Consider the following 17,504-nt stretch of genomic DNA (forward strand, 5'->3'; position numbering starts at 1 on the left):
CCTATACATTTATGTGTTTGTGTCTCAATGGACTTATATTTTCGTTTCATCGAGTTTGAAATCACAACGATTCTAAAGAAGTTTCACTTCAAAAAACATGATATACAACCAAACAAAGAGTCGATTAATTTTTAACCCTACCTTTCTGCGATAAGCTGTACCCAGCAATATTGTGCGTGTTTTACTGATTTTGAAGAAATACTGTTTTTTTCAAATTTACTTTTACAAGATGCAATCTATCTATGTGCATTTCGCACCAAAAACCATTCTCATTACTAAGCTTCCACAAGAATTCAAGTGTATCTTAGGTCGGCAGCCGACGATGTGAGTATTCAAACTAGTTGGTCTAGTCAGCCTGATTCAGTCTCTGATATAATGCCCGGGTCCGCCATTATCAGCACGCTAGGTTGTGTAAAAGGACCAAACCTAAGTGGTTAAGCCACGGCAACAGTGGTCAGCATTTAAAAATATACCCAAAAGTTACTGAAGAAGATATATCTACTAGCGGTTATTAAAAATGAGATTTATTAGAAAGTGATTATACTTAAAACTATGCAGATGTTAATAATGCCCGTAATTGAAAAAAAAATGATATTCAAACATTCTTCCAACACCGGTCTCACTCTCTTAGACTTTGAGTCGATTTTACAAAAAACTCTTTTATTCCCTACAGAAACTCTTTTAGCCTAACCTCAAAATTTAATTTCCCTAACTTTGTTTAATAGGCAGGGGTTGGATCCCCCATTTCTACCCTAGGGTAGTCTTCCGAAATTAAAAGAAGCCTACTCCCTCTATAATTGTCTACCTGCTTTTGAAAGGCTCGTCAAATTTGATCTAGTTCTTTCGGAGATTAGTCGGAAAAAACAAACATACATACAGAGAAACAGAAAGACAGGCAGTTATATTAATACTGTTTGTTACAACTTGAATATTCTGTATTTGTCATTTTAATATGGCAAAGAGACACTTAATGAATATACTACGACAATACACACATCGCTATCTAGCCCCAAAGTAAGCGTTGCTTGTTTTATAGGTACTAATATGACTGATCTTTTTTAATAAATAATATACATAAATACATATAATATGCAGATAAACAGCCAGGCACTGAAAACGTTCATGTTCATCACACAATCATTTTTCAGTTGTGGAAATCGAACCCACGGTCTTGGAATCAGAAAGCAGGCTCACTGCCGACTGCGCCAATCGGCCGTCAACTTCAATTGTATTTCTTTGTATGTATACATAGATTTGTATACTTGTACAAGACATTTACAAAATACATTCATTTGAAGCAATAGCTTTAATTGAAGGTTAAAAGGAAATATCTTGAAAACAACAATTTTTATGAGTTTTTATCACAATTTGAGGAATCTCGCAAGGAGGCACTTAAAGCATAATTGTATGCTGAGCATAGGGCCCGCGTTCACAAATAACCAATAATTATACAGGCTCGTACCACACGCGCACTCGAGGTACTTGTGTTACTATGTTGTTTTCACTCAGCTTTGCGTACAGATTTTATTCATATTTTCATTTTTCTTCAACACTATTATTATTTATGAATAGCCTGGTTTAAGAGGAAGCACACAACAAACTTAGCCCGGTGTTATTTTTTTTTTATCACCATCTCACATTGTCATCTAAAATTATTAGAAGAGCAACCTAGTTAGAGCAATTATTCACACCCAAGCTTTTTAAAAGTTACGTAGTCCTTTATCCTACAATAGGACTTTTCTATAAGCTTACGTTTAATACAAACTTTGTACTTTTTATTTATTGTAGATTTTGCTTTATTTTATTTAAACAATAAACTTACAGCATTAAATTTTTAATTTAAGTCTCATTATATATTAAACCATTTATTTCTCTCCGTATTCATTCTCTTCTATTCTCTTCTCGAGCGGGTGAAGATTATTATCTACACCCATGTACACCCAACAATAGAATATCATCATAGTAAATAAAAGCTGTATTTGACAGTTCAAAAATAGGAGTGCTCCGATCGTCACCAAACTTTACTCGCCAGGTCAATCCAGATATTCCCTGAAAGTTTCATTGAAATCGGTCCAGCCGTTTCGGAGCCTATACGGAACATACCCACACACTTTCTCTTTTATATATATAGATAGATAGATAATTTCCTTTAAACGAATTATGAATTTTATCTAACCTAGTATATTGCACTGTAAGTTTATTCTTACTTCTAATGTTTAAATTATTGCAGTCACATGTTTTCTTAAATTTAGAAATGTTTTATGAACAAATATTTGAAATATGTATGACTATATCCACTGTCATTATTTTAAAATCTTTAAACTTATCTCTTAAGAAGTTAATTAGCTTTCTACCACGATGTCGTGTGAAAACCAATAAGGGGCTTCGGTGGAATATAACTGCCATACAACTAACAAGTTAGCCCATTACCATGTTAGACAAACTTGAAGTGGAATAAAAATATAAACAAGTGCCCAATTAGAGACTATCAAAAACTTCAAGAATCACGGGGACTAGAACCCGTCCATGAGATCTACAACTGTTCAAGGTTTTTTATTCTAAGTAAGCGCGCACATTATACTAACATAATCACAAGGCGTTTCCTGCCACATACCGGCGTGACCAGCCAACTAGATTAATGGCCCCAACGAGGAAAAATACAAACAATCATAAATATTTACTATGTCTGTGGACGGGATTTTTTCATGGCGTCTAGGCAACTAGGATTACAGGAAACGGTGGCACCTCGTAAACCTTGCCAGTGTCGCTAAACTTAAAGATGCTGGCACATCTGGCCACAACGTAAAAACCGCACACGCCGCACATACAAGAAACTTTGGCACGGTATGAAAAAAAAAACATGACAGAACATTTTGTTGGTCTGTTTGTTTGTTCGTCCTCCACACTGTATCTAAGCAATTGACTTGATTTTTACCGCAGTTATAGTTGGACGAAGTGTAGCCATTGTTTACACCTTAAACAGTGCGAAGTTCTTTATTTATGGTTGACCATAAATACAGAACTGCGAAAAAGATGTTTTTCAAATTTCCATGCGGGAGAAGCCGTGGTTAAAAGCTAGTAAATACCTAAATATTTTTAAAAATTATAGTCCATTTATCTGCTTTGCACATTCATTTCAATTTTATTCATGACTGGCTTTTGCCCGCGGCTTCGCTCACGTTAAATTCAATTTTAAATATTTTAAATTTTAAATACAAATGCTTAAAAAAAATGTCTTACTGCTATTAGAAAAATACTGGGTAAGCGGACGCGTGAGCAAGCTACGTAAAACTGTCCATGTGAGAAGCACTTTTCTCTTTAGTCTATTCCCGCAATTTTGAAGTCCGTCTTTGAGACTTGTGTCTAGTAATTGCAAAAAATACTTTAAGGGGAAATTGTAATTGTTTGAATTCATGATTAAACCTAAAATCAAAGTAGTTTTCTTGAAAAATAAATTGACAAAAGAAGGATTTAATATAAAACTTTCATCCCCCATTTAACCCTCTTAGGGTTGGAATTTTGAAAAAACTTTTCTTAGCGTTAGCCTACGTTATTACAACTATGTGTTGTTGTATACGTTTTAACAAGTGGTTAGAGCTGCGCGTTGATAGATCAGTCATAAGTCAGTCACCTTTGCCTTTTATATATATTTTTATATAAGACGACAAAATCAAACATTTTTAATTTTTTTTTTTTAGATTTTGTTTCTATATGTGGCATTAAATTTAGTTGTAGTTCTAAAAAAATTTAAAGTATTTGGGTTTGCTGCTGTCCGCTGAGGAGTCCTGTCCTCTATCTTCAACCACATTCATCAGATCTTCACAGTTTGGGCAAAATTAAACACATATTATAACCTCTATAGTACAAAAATAATTATTTAAATCGGTTATAACTTGTCGGAGTTGTGGTGTGAAATCGTCAAACACTTTCATCCCCTCTCCCAAAGTAACCTCCCGAGCTTAATGTCGGGATAATAAGTATCCTATATTACTTCTAACACTTTCAAGAATATGTGTTTTGTACACATATTCGTTTCATGAGCATCGGTCAAGTAGTTTTTGCGTGAAAGCGTAACAAACAAACTTACATTGACATTTATAATATTAGTATAAGGATAGGGATACAAATTGCGTGGCATGCAGAATTACGCCCTACTATAACTGATCTTTCAAAAATAACTTCTTTCAATTACTTTTGACAAACTTCAGTCACTCTGCTCGTTGGTTGTGTGTAATGATACCTTAAGCTATCAGATTAAACATTACCTTTGTAATTTCAAATGATGCAATTACTTGTAGAGCTTATTAAAAAATGTCGCCTACGATATATTAGCGACGCCCTTCCGGGTAGCAACCTCGTCCGTCATACGAGATGAATTGTCGATAAAGCGCATGAGAACTCCACTTATCATAATACTTTATTATAACGTGTTATTCACTGGATATGAAGGAGATACTACTAGCTAGCATGTTCGAATATAGAGCCCAGGAACCTGGGTTTGATTACCACATTGAGTTATTCAGTGTCCAGTATCAGTCCAAGGTTGGTAAATACGTGTTCCCACCACCGTGCCTCTGCCCAGTTGCGTGTGCTAAAAAGAATGGAAGGCCCAGGTATTCAGATATTCACTGCAATACCCACAATGTTCAGGATGGCACTTAGATCTTTCATTAATTAACAATATTACTGAAGCTAAATACCTAGTTTCTCATATTAAAGTATTAATTTTATAAAAGACATCATTAAAGCCCACCAACCTGCTTTAGAGCAGTGTTGTGGGTCTGTACTCTATAAACCTGACTTCCCAAGGAGTGAAATAAAACAACTAGACTGACTCTAATACTGTATATTAGGCTTCTCTATAATTCATATTACTTATTACCTTCAAATGACTCTACTACCAGTTCGGAATGCTGTCTTCGGCAGAGAAGACCACTGGCAAGAAACTCTACCGTTGCTCTTTTATTCAATCAATTAAAACAAGACTTATAAACACAATTACAACATTATCATATGTTATAACGCTAGGCCCTTTGATACAAGACATATAAGACAGGTCAAACATAACTACTATTATCACTAATAACATCAGGACTTTTGAAACAAATTGTTTGTATAGAGCAACATATGCTACATAAGCTATCTGTATGAAATAATGCTAGGGCTCCATATATGATACCTGAATAACCCAAAGGATATAAGAGATATACTTATCTGATGCTACATCAGGTACAACCATAGTACCAACAACTTTTAACAACTTATCTCAACTCCATCACCAGTATATACGACTCTTGTTTTGCCACAACAATATTTCGTTAAGTATGTCGTTTCCATTATAAATCATCTATTCCCAATTTGTAACGTTCTATCCACAATACTTTACTTAATCTTCTATTCTCAATTCATTAATTTAAATCCGTCCTCACTTTTCTTTGCCGCCAATCTAACTTGTCAAACTCGCGTCTCCCGCCATAGATCCTATACTTTTATTTGACAGTCTACTAAAGTCCATTATTCTATTTTCAATACATTATCAATGAGTATACAAACTATGATTTGTTGATATATTTAATATAATCATCGGGTTTATCATAGATAAAGTGCTGTAATTCCCTATTTCCTAACACGGCCATTCTGACAAGTACTTCGTTCTCGAAGTACATAGGGTTATTCTTTTTAGGTATATGTATTGTATCATAAGTCTTTAGGTTCAAAGAACATCCTTATAAGTACATAATCTTATGTACACCTCTATAACATTAGTTCAAATGGTATATAAGCATAAAAAATCATCAAATCAGTTACATTCTGTATACACTTTTATCAATAAACTGTAAACAATATTTTATCAAAAGATAGGCATAATCATAACATTTTATAATTAAAGTGAAAGAGACCAAAAAAAATTTTCATTAAAATTCCACACCATTTAACATATTACAACAATATAATACTTCTAATAAAGTAAAATGATTAATTTTCAACAATGTAAATCAAAAATACTCATTTTCTATTATCTTGTACATTTTAACATGTACAATCACAATCCAAATATTTCCATCTCAATATAAATCTCAAAACAATTTATCCTTTTGCCTCCAGTCCAACTTTATCAAAATATCCACACAGGTAATTGTATTTCCCATCAATTCTGTCATTGACATTGTTAGTCTCATTTAGTCACAGATGCAATCGGTACAGTCTAATAGTCAAACCAATATATACCAAAACACCAACACCCAATGGTGATATCAACAACATCATCACTCTCAAGTGATATCAATAACATCATCACCCACTGGTGATATCAACAACATCATCACTCTCAAGTGATATCAATAACATCATCACTCACTAGTGATATCCACATCATCATCACTCTCAAGTGATATCAATAACATCATCACCCACTGGTGATATTCATATTTTTTCCACTGTCCAAGTCAAGTAATATATAAGATAAATATAAAACAATTAATATAAAAACGCTAAGATGGAATTATTTCTATTAGTTTACATCTTTTTTTTTTTATCATCTCATCATAAAAGCCAAGGTATATGTTCAATTGTTATTTCTATTATTCAATGTTTTATTTCAATCTAAACATCAATTAAACCACCTGTTTAACAGAATCATTTATCATGCGAGGACTCTTAAAATTTCACATACAATTTGATAATTCAAACAACTGTAAACCTAAGTATAATCTAATTATTTATAATGCAACTAATATATTTTCCTTTGCGACAGCAACATTAATTTAGTTTATAATTGTATTTTATTTATATCATTTTTAAAAACTTCTCTCAACAACATACTGAAAAATCACGGACCTAACCTAACCCACAACATTTAAGCTGACTCCTAATTCTTTTCTTCACACAACCCAACATAGAAACTAAACTATTTCATTTAGCTATTCAATAGTAATTTTCCCTATATGTATTGTTCTGACACATAATCATATTCTATTCTATTCTACCAAGAAATTTTGTTTTTTTTTTTTTTTTTGTTTTTGTTTTGTTTTGTTTTTTGTGTATTCTTTTATATGTTCTGAATAATTTACACAATCTCTCCTATCTCGGCTTTCCTGACAAGTACTTCGATCTCGAAGTACATAGAATAGTTCCTAAATAAAAGTCAACCGCTTGGCTAACCTGACTAGTTGCTCAATATAAACTTGAAATCTTGTATGTAATAAATAAGAATTAAAAGAAAAATCTATTACACATTCCGTTCGGCTAACCTGACCAGTTAATTTATTTTAGCCTGGACAGACTAATAAAATAAAACTTAGCACAAATTCTATTTGGCTAACCTGACTAATTAAATAAAACTTGATAATTCAAATTAATCAAACTTATCACACATTCTGTTTGGCTAACTTGACTAGTTGGTTTATAACAAACAAAACAAATATAAATCAAATCTATTTTTGACTCCAAGTAAAAAAAGAGCCACTAGGCCATACCAGTTTCAAATAATAAGTACTATCTTTGCAAAGTAGACCCAACAAAAATAAAAAATAAAAATATCACATCAATTGGTTCTCCGGACCACATATCCTTATATAGAATTTCAACAAGCATGGTGCTTTGTCTCCAGAGTTTTTCTGTTTCAGCACATAGCAGCAAAAAGTTGAGGCATCATTAAAAACATCAAACTCTTTACTATGTCCACATTTGACGGGATGGTTCTAAAAAAAGTAAATCTGCATTAGAGAAAGGCATAAATTGGACATGAATAGGATCCCACTTCTGATGCTAAAAAGAATGGAAGGCCCAGGTATTCAGATATTCACTGCAATACCCACAATGTTCAGGATGGCACTTAGATCTTTCATTAATTAACAATATTACTGAAGCTAAATACCTAGTTTCTCATATTAAAGTATTAATTTTATAAAAGACATCATTAAAGCCCACCAACCTGCTTTAGAGCAGTGTTGTGGGTCTGTACTCTATAAACCTGACTTCCCAAGGAGTGAAATAAAACAACTAGACTGACTCTAATACTGTATATTAGGCTTCTCTATAATTCATATTACTTATTACCTTCAAATGACTCTACTACCAGTTCGGAATGCTGTCTTCGGCAGAGAAGACCACTGGCAAGAAACTCTACCGTTGCTCTTTTATTCAATCAATTAAAACAAGACTTATAAACACAATTACAACATTATCATATGTTATAACGCTAGGCCCTTTGATACAAGACATATAAGACAGGTCAAACATAACTACTATTATCACTAATAACATCAGGACTTTTGAAACAAATTGTTTGTATAGAGCAACATATGCTACATAAGCTATCTGTATGAAATAATGCTAGGGCTCCATATATGATACCTGAATAACCCAAAGGATATAAGAGATATACTTATCTGATGCTACATCAGGTACAACCATAGTACCAACAACTTTTAACAACTTATCTCAACTCCATCACCAGTATATACGACTCTTGTTTTGCCACAACAATATTTCGTTAAGTATGTCGTTTCCATTATAAATCATCTATTCCCAATTTGTAACGTTCTATCCACAATACTTTACTTAATCTTCTATTCTCAATTCATTAATTTAAATCCGTCCTCACTTTTCTTTGCCGCCAATCTAACTTGTCAAACTCGCGTCTCCCGCCATAGATCCTATACTTTTATTTGACAGTCTACTAAAGTCCATTATTCTATTTTCAATACATTATCAATGAGTATACAAACTATGATTTGTTGATATATTTAATATAATCATCGGGTTTATCATAGATAAAGTGCTGTAATTCCCTATTTCCTAACACGTGCATAGAGGGTATGCAGATGATATAAAATTAACAAAATCTCCAGTACGAGTTATAATAACATAAGGATGGGCTTTTGTGAGAGTTAAAAAGCTTTTATAACTAGTACTGCAGATTTTCTTCATTTTATAAAATCTATGCGCGCCACTGCCTCCGCCCAGTTATTTCCACGAGCATGCTTTATAACCACAGGCAAAGCCCACCAAACCACATCGTAGGAGCTTGGAGGTTGTATGCTCTAAATCCCTCGATAGTAGTGTCAGAGCTTTTTGTGAAGTAATTTCGCCATGCTTATCTCTGCCGCTAAGCAGCATTATTGCAATGCTGTGTGCCTTAAATAAATTATAATTAATATTAATTAAAACTTAATAAGTTAAATCAATTAATTTTATTTGGCAATTGATGGACAGAGGGCGGCTTGTTGCAGGACGGGCTCCTTGCATACCCTACCAAGTGTTGCGCTGTTTATGGGCGATGGGTGTCCAGTTACCATAAAAAATATTAACATAAAAAAAAATATTGATTCACTGGATATACTGATAATAACGAAGAAGCAGAAGGGTGTAGATATTTTTTGACATAAAAACCTATAAGTTAGATTACCTACTTGTATAAAATGATAAAGCGGTTTAAACCAGTAAACAAGATCGTTTTACAAAAATGATTTATAAGATGTTACAATTGCTATTATAACATCACTAAAACGAGTATTAAAATTTAGTTGAGTTAGTAGTTAGTAAGTATTTAGTTAGTTGCTGTTCTAGTGTTTCAACTGTCATTATGTATTGTTCGTAACAGTGGAAAGATTTTTATTATTTCTAACTAGCGGTCCCTAGCGACTTCGTCCGCGTATAAGTCAACCTTGAAAGAAAGACATAAGCTGTCGTCCACTTGTTTCTAGAACTTTTTAAGGAAAACAACTTTATCATATATGATTTTATCCAAACTTTAACAAAAGAAAAAAACCCCCGATTATGTAACATTCTTCCATTGGTGCTTTTCTCCTATAGGTCTAAGTGTGTTGACATATAGCTTATAACCTTCCTCGATAAATAGGCCATCCAACACTGAAAGGATTTTTAAATCGGACCAGTAGTTCCTGAGATCATCATGTTCAAGTAAGCAAACAAACAAACTCTACAGATTTACGAGTATACATTTGACGTGCCAGGGGAATATTCCTTCTAACTAAAAGTAGTTCTTACTGGAGATAGGAGTAGGTACGTCTGGAGAAACGTTCGAGATTAGATACTATGCGATAGTGGCCATAATGTAAGAAGTCGATCAAACCGCACTGCTCCAGCGCGATGGACTACGACCTAAACCCTTCTCATTGTGGGAGGAGATCCGTATCCTGTCTGCCTGTGGACTGGTAATGGATGATGATGACGACTAGGGGCATTGCTTTACACCGACCTTTAAGCCCATGGGCTATTGTGAAATCGCAACTAGTTTTAATTGCATATTTTGTTCTTTTTAAAGGTTTTTCTACAATCAATCCCTATCCCTATCCCTATCCCTATCCCTACTAATATTATAAATGTGAATGTAAGTTTGTTTGTTACGCTTTCACGCAAAAACTACTAAACCGATCATCATGAAACTTTGTTCACATGTTTCTAAAGGTATTAGAATTAATATTGGAAGCTTTTTATCTCGAAATTAAACTCAGTTCTTTTGGGAGAGGGGTAGAAGGTGTTTGACGATTTTACACCATAACGCCGTCAAATGATAACCGAGTCAAATAATTACTTTTGTACTTTAGAGGTTATAATATCTGTTTAATTTTGCCAAAATTTCGTGTAGATCTAATGAATGTGATGGGAGATAGAGGACACAACTCCTCAGCGGACGGCAGCCAACCAGTTATTTAAGGCTTAGCTATCCTAAATATAAAAAAGTGCGTAGAATTACACCTAAACCGAATGCCACATGTCTTTCGAAAAACAAAAACAAACGCAGACGAAGTCGCGGGCAACAGCTAGTAGTAAATAAATTAACCTCACCTCCTGGGTGCAGCTGCCTTTCGTGAACTATGTGATTTGTGTTCAGTGTTTTACATCGCTCAGCACATTCTTTGAGCCCCGCGTCAGAAGGGGGTCTCGTGGGGGTAATGTATCATATCATGTAGGTCTTAGGTATAGCTAGCAGTAGGCATTGTTTCATCGCGGGGCGCCTTCTGCCGTCACACGCGACGCAGTAGGAAGGTAATGTTTAAGTAATTTACGAAAGTGTGGTCCTATGCCACAAATTGTTCGTTTTTGATAGCTACGAGTATAAGTTATAGAAACTTGTTAAGTATCGGCAGGTAATTAATAATAGTTTGATTGTAAATTCGAGGTCGTGGTCCCGATGGTGGAAGGTAAAACCTACTTAAATTAATGTAGAGTAGTATATGGTTCGATTCCTGGTAATTTTCTTTGGTGTGGTCTAGTGGGGGACTGCGGCCGATATTACCACGAGCAGATGGGGCAGGGGCTCGACTTCCCTCTCGGGGAGCCGAGTTCGAATCCCAGCACGCACCTCTAACTTTTCTAAGTTATTAAAAAATTATCACATGCTTCAACGGTAAAGGAAAACATCGTGAGGAAATTTGAATGCCTGCTGAGAGTCCTCCATAATGTTCTCAAAGGTGTGTGGAGTCCACCAATCCGCACTAAGCCAGTGTGGTGGACTACAGCCTTAACCCGTGCTCCGCAGTGGGCCGGTAATGGGTTGATGTGATGATGATGATAAACAGAGAAACACTTCGCAGGGCAAGCAAGGTGTATATACAGAAACGTGCCTCTTGTGTCTATGAACCTGAGGCATAGGTGTTAAGCCTCATGTGCCTATAATTTCACCGGCAACCACGCCCTTCAGACAGGAACACAGCCCTGCAACAATGCTGCTTAGCGGCAAAAAAAAGTCAGTTAAAAATATTAAGTGACAAAAACCGAAGCCATTTTGTGTGCAGTAAACATTAGAAATGAATTCATCCACCATCCGCCAGCTCCGCGCTGCTCGGTAACCGGTCATACAATTAATTGAGTGTCAAACATAATAAATAGTATCATCTGAGCAGCGAGAGGGCGCACTAACTGAACTGTGCTAAAGTCTGTGCACACTTAAGTGCGCGGAGCGATGATATTTCTGACTAAATAAATAAATAAATAAATATACTACGACAATACACACATCACCATCTAGCCCCAAAGTAAGCGTAGCTTGTGTTATGGGTACTAAGATAGCTGTTGAATATCTTTAAGAATATAATACATATAAATACTTATAATATACAGATAAATACCCAGACCCTGAAAAACAATCATGTTCATCACACAAACATTTTTCAGTTGTGGGAATCGAACCCACGGCCTTGGACTCAGAAAGCAGGGTCGCTGCCCACTGAGCCAGTCGGCCGTCTACTAAATAGTTGTGTTGTACAAGTTAAACTTACAAGTAAGTTATTGGGAGATACTTAATAATAAATACTACGATTTTTTTAATTAATGATTACTTATTATGTTTTAAGATTTATTTAATTTAGGTGCTTTGCTAGAAGTTTTAATGAAAAGTTGGAAACGGAAAAGTGACGGAGCGGATACATAGTTTGAGTAACTTTTAAGTCTGAATCGTGCCTGATGGTAAGTGCAAAACCATCGCCTATATGAACACTTTGTAGAACACGCAAGGAAGATATCCCACAAATAGCCGCCCTGTGTCCATTAACCTAAGGCGTAGCTGTCAGCCTCATGAGCCTGTAAATCACCGGCATCACGCCTCAGACACAATGCTGCTTGGCAGCAGAAATAAGCATCGCGGTAGCTCTATTACAAAAAGCTCTACCACTACTGATAAGTCATGCTCTTAAGTGAATGCGTTAATCGCACGCTACAGCACCGCGCTCGCAGGGGAGTCGTTACAAGCTAGCGATGCAACAGCGCTCGGCGCAACGCGATACCGCGCGCCGTGCCGGCATTAATTGCTAGATATTAGCAGTAAAGTTCGCTCGTGACGTATTATAGCGATCGCAGCTCCGTGCATAAATCCGGGCACGATCTGCTACGTCGTGGAATCTATCGCGATATTAACGGCCCGCCACCACTTCCTAAACGTCGCCCATCTGCCTACTGACGCTACAGAAAAAAAACTTGCGAAAATCTTACAATTTGCCATTATTCAAGAACATTCTCCTTATTGATATGGCAGTGGTGGTATTGAAGACTCAGAATAAATGTTCTAAGAACATAGAAAACCCTCATCCAGCCATTATTGCATGCAGTGCAGTGTGTCCTAAAACAGTGAAAACGCCCCGCGCATCTCGCTTCATCGAAAGGTTGCTAGCTCGCAATCTTTTCCCATTTTCCCCGTTTTATAGTAACTGTTTAGAACATTAGAGGTAAATTAATTACCGTCAACTGCTAAATAGAGTGAAGTGTCAAACCGCCTGTTCGAGAAACACTACTAAAGTGTAGTGGTTTTTGACACTTCAATATTAGTCAAGTACACGGTTTCTTTACATTTTTTTGCAAAGATGTGCCGTCTAACTGGTTCCATTGAACTGGGGGAGGATCGAAAGATCAGGAAAAAGATGCAAATTTCGAGAGTTCTACGGTGACAGTGATTCTTTGAAAATAACTTAACAAATCAGTCATAAATAACATTCAGAGCTTTGTATTAATTTATTCCTGCAATAGATATTTAGAACTCAGATAAGCTTTCAACGAGAACGATAACGTCCTAATATTTTCCGCCATTGCACAAAACGCACTTTATCTGAGAGCGCGGAGATAACATTTGAATACAATGTTATTGGCGTCTCCGCCATAAATGGTATAAATAATTCATAACCGATATCCGAGCAGATCCCGGAGCGGTCTCCGGACTCCGGGGCCGATGTTTTATTAATATGACAGTGCGGTACCTCCCCAGCAAATACTGATCGCTTGTTAGATTGTGTTTTGCCGACTTTTAGACGATTTCAGGGCAGGTGCACACGATTTACCAGCCATTCTTAAATGCCGCGAAATATGGAACAAAAACGCTTCATGCTGAATTGTTGGCATATCAATGGTGTTCTTAGAAGTCCCTTTGTCTGCCAGTAGCCGGTAGTAGAGTGATAATAGTAGTAGAGAGTAGAGGCTGCGGATAAAAGCTTTGCGAATTATACAAATAATAAAACGTCAGTCACAGTCCTGACCGGCGGTTCCGCTTTTAATGAGTCTGGAGGTATGGTTACAGCGGGCTACCGGATTTCCGCGTTGAGTTTAATGACTGATTTCATAGATATCTCAATTTAGCTATAGGTTTAAACTTTGATCCGGAAGCTAAGTGAAGCGCGTTTCCTTTAAGATGCTCCTTTGTTCTTGAGTTGAAAACACCTAAATTATAATTGGGGAATACAAAAGCCAGATTTTTGTAACGCAACTGATTAATTCATTAATTCAAACAAAATGTTACATCTCAATATATAAAAATCTCCTGTCACGATGTTTGTCCGCGATGGACTCCTAAACTACTTAACCGATTTTAAATTAAATTGGCACACCGTGAGCAGTCTGGTCCAACTTGAAAGATAAGTTAGCTAAGATCTTTAATTATAGTCGCAATTTTATTTTATTGCAAATTATTTGTCTATAATTAATTGACAGTCACATGTATATATATATATATATATATATATATATATATAAACTACTATACTCATTTAAGGCTTAGCGATACTGAATACTTTAAAAACAAAATCAAACACAGACAAGTCGTGGGCAACAGCTAGTATTATATAGATTCTTCGCCTTGTAGCAGATTCTTCTTAAGTAACAGATTTAACGTTGGTTAATAAAATAATAATTAGCTCTTGAGATACCAACTATATAACTACCCTACCGGTATGGTGTCTTGCGTTTCGGTGGTAAATATTAACGGATATATTACCTGAACCTAGTTCCTTGTAGTAATTTTAGGCAATAATATGACGAACACGTAAACAATAGTTAATTTAGAATTTCGAAGGATCTCTCACGCAGCTATATGTAAACTAATTCGAATCTAAATATAAATCTATCAAACTGTTTCCTCGCATGTTTTATGATGAAATCATAAAACAAAAATCAATTTGAATCCTCCAGACCCTTTGATTTTAGTGGAACAGTTGTAAAAATTAATATTGCAAAATGTTTATTCTGTTCTCTGATCAATATTAATCGGTAGATCGCCCGAAGATCGAGGTAATAGATAAGATTGCATCTGTTTTGATTGATTGACTGACATATAGACAGAAATAATAAAAAATTATAACTAGTAATTCAACTAGCATGACTCATGGGGCTAGCTGCAGTTCTAGTTTATTCATACAAGTGGCTTTTTGTCAGTCAGATATTTAACTGAGCTTGAATTAGTTATAGTCATCACCATTATAATCATCACCGTAACATAAGTGCCACTGATGTACACTTTTCTATAATGCGGTGTTAGTTATATCCGGGATGACGAACTTTGCGAGTTCAGCGAGGAACAGTGGAAAGATGAGAGGCAAACCGTTTACGAAGATACAATTGTTTTGATTAGCAAATTGTTTAATGGTGCATGGTACTATGAGCTGTCTCGAATCTTTCTGTTTAAATTTTATAATTGTTATTTGTACGAGGTTTTATTAAATTAAGCTTTTTTAATAACTAGTGCATGTTGTGACTACTTATAAGTGGAATTATATGTCACTAGTAACCTAATTCTATATCTATCCATAACACATAATACATGTAATTTTGTTGGTAGTCCTAATAAAAATAAATAAATATATTTTGTTATATTGTGGTATTAGAATAATCAAGGTTATTAGCCTGATTCTCTTTTTTAATAAAATCCAAATTCACTTGCTTCAAGTAATCTTACTCTAGAAACACTTTTGACACGTCAAGTCTACCTGTCGGTAGTGACTCTACCACCTGTTTGGAAAGCTGATTCTTCTGAGAACAAGCCGTGATAAAACTCTCTCTGCGCATATTAATTTCATCTCTTTCTACAGTGGCTGTCTTTCCTTCGCGGATCCAATTGTGTTTAAGATAATGCTTACGTAGTTTACAATCAGGTAATACCGAGTCGAAGCTAGCTTTACTGTAGTAGCGTGTTTAGACACAGTGTTTATAGCGGCTTGCAGCTTATCTCGTGATTATACTACCCGCCTAGTGGAGCGGCCATTGTTCCAGCGGAATACATTGCGCGGCAGTGCTGATAATCTGCTTAACAACTGCCTGTAGTGTGTAAACTAAACTAAACCACCGGACATGATAGTATTGCGTGTATCAGCGAGTATATAACACTTGTAAAATGTATATTAAAGTTTTTTTTATATTCTAGTTTTCTTAAGTGCTGTTTTTTTGCAGATGTCTTACGAAAAGTAACGGTAAGTGAAAAACCGTCACCTATAAACAGAGTAAAACTTAATATAAATATACTACGACAATACACATATCGCCATCTAGCCCCAAAGTAAGCGTACCTTGTGTTATGGGTGCTAAGATCACTGATGATAATTTTTTTTATGAATAACTAGCGTACCCAGCCCGCTTCGCCGCCCGCTTCGCTTCTAACTTAAATCATAATTTTTTAAATAAAAGCTGTATTTGACAGTTTAACAGTTTCAAAATAGGAGTGCTCCGATCGTCACCAAACTTTACAGGATTACTTGCTAGGTCAATCCGGAGATTCCCTGAAAGTTTCATTGAAATCGGTCCGGCTGTTTCGGAGCCTATACGGAACATACCCACACACTTTCTCTTTTATATATAAGAGTATATATAGATATCTATCTATATATACTCTTATATATAAAAGAGAGATATACATAAATACTTATAAAATATATATAAACACCCATACACTGAAAAACCATCCTATTCATCACACAAACATTTTCCAGTTGTGGGAATTGAGCCCACGGCCTTGGACTCAGAAAGCAGGGCCGCTGCCCACTGCGGCAATCGGCCGTCAAAACTTAGCAGGGCATACAAGAAACATGTCCTGCAATGTGCCGCTGTGAGCCCATTAACCTGAGATGGAGGTATTAAGCCTCATGTGTCTGTAATAACACCGCCTACCAAGCCCTTCAGACCGGAACACAGCATTGCAACAATGCTGCTTTGCGGTACAAATAAGCATAGCAGTAGTACTTCCTCGGACGAGCTCTGCCACAAAAGTTCTACTACTACCAACAGTTCTTTGCCATCTCATCGCTCCCACTAGATGAAGCCCTTCTGACTGATCTTCAACCCAATTCACCGGCTCAGATTTTGTAATGTATAGTTTTTTAATAAATAGTATCAAATCAGCGACTAATATAATGTTTCGCCATCTATAGCTTATGATGATGTTCATCATTGACTGTTTTTCATTTAAATCACTTTGTTCACACCAAGCATTTATTTGCGCTCTTATATAAGCAGAGGCAAGAAGGCATGCTTCTTCTCGCTTTGTTCAATTTAATCTCTCTCCTAAAAGCCTTTCAGCATCTCATCGTGACTCTCTAATGAGACGCAGCTGCCTTCACAGGCGAGCCTTTGTGTCTGAATCACGCTGCATTTATAATCTGTGACATATTTTTGTCCGTCAATTAGTTTAAATCGCATCTCTTTATAGTCTATGCTTGTTTGACTTTACAAATGTCGGCTAATCCGCTGAGTTAATTACAGGTAAACGGTTTGACGAATACGTTGTCATT

The sequence above is a fragment of the Pararge aegeria genome, chromosome 19 (assembly GCF_905163445.1).
Source record: "Pararge aegeria chromosome 19, ilParAegt1.1, whole genome shotgun sequence".
Taxonomy (NCBI): domain Eukaryota; kingdom Metazoa; phylum Arthropoda; class Insecta; order Lepidoptera; family Nymphalidae; genus Pararge; species Pararge aegeria.